Source organism: Ictalurus punctatus, chromosome 24 (genome assembly GCF_001660625.3).
Source record: "Ictalurus punctatus breed USDA103 chromosome 24, Coco_2.0, whole genome shotgun sequence".
Classification (NCBI taxonomy): Eukaryota; Metazoa; Chordata; class Actinopteri; order Siluriformes; family Ictaluridae; genus Ictalurus; species Ictalurus punctatus.
The window spans coordinates 1,076,846-1,077,842 of NC_030439.2; positions in this window are offsets into that span (position 1 = coordinate 1,076,846).

Consider the following 997-nt stretch of genomic DNA (forward strand, 5'->3'; position numbering starts at 1 on the left):
TTTTGGGTTTCTATTAACAAATGATTTCGATTCCATTCAGTTCAGTTTTGTGTACCAATGTACCAACTGAAGCGTAAAGGCTTTACAGAAATGTATCGATTTTAAATGTATGAATTTAGCCCTAATGAGCAGCCAGAGGCGAGGGCGGTGTGAGGGTATGAGGACAAAACCTTGAGAGGAACCAGACTCAGAATGGACCCCGTGCTCATCTGGGTGACTCGGCGCGACGGCACCGTGCAGGATGGGGTAGAGAAGCGAGGCTGGGGCTGATTCCTTCCCAACCTAGAGTGTAGATCCATGTAGCCAGTCAGTGACGGGCGTGTCAGGGCATTACACAGAATGACACGCCCACTAGATGCAGTCAGCTTCGCTGGGACATTCGTATCACAATTGCAGCAGTGTGTGTGTGTGCATCATCAGCGATTACTAAGCTATTTGTGGAAGTGAGATGGATGAAATTGACATATCAGTATGACGGTCCGCGTCTACAGGGACGTGCGGTGGGAGGCTTTATGCTGAGCCGTGTGTATTTCTCACACGGAGAGTGAAGGACAGTGCTGACGATGGCGGACGTTTCCTGCTCACGCCATTCATTCTCTCTCAGTACACGGTGTGTGTGTGTGTGTGTGTGTGTGTGTGTGTGAGAAGAACTAAACGTCCAGCTTTTATTCATTTAAAAGAAATTTAAAATTTAAAAGAAATTTTTATCCACCGCCATCATTTCCACAAATCCTAAAGAGGTCTCGAGCACCTCTCTGTATAATACTGACATTATTTCCAGCAGAATTAAAACAGGATTCTGAAGATAGTCTCCCTCTCTCTCTCTCTCTCTCTCTCTCTCTCTCGGCTTCTTCTGCTGTTTTTCTGTGTGTGATACACACCTGTACCTGCCCCTCCCTCCATCCTGCCCTGTGCGACAATGCTACAGTGTTTGATGAACATTTCAGCCTGCATCACCAGCAGCGTGTCCCGGTTTGAAGGTGAAAACAATAGAAAC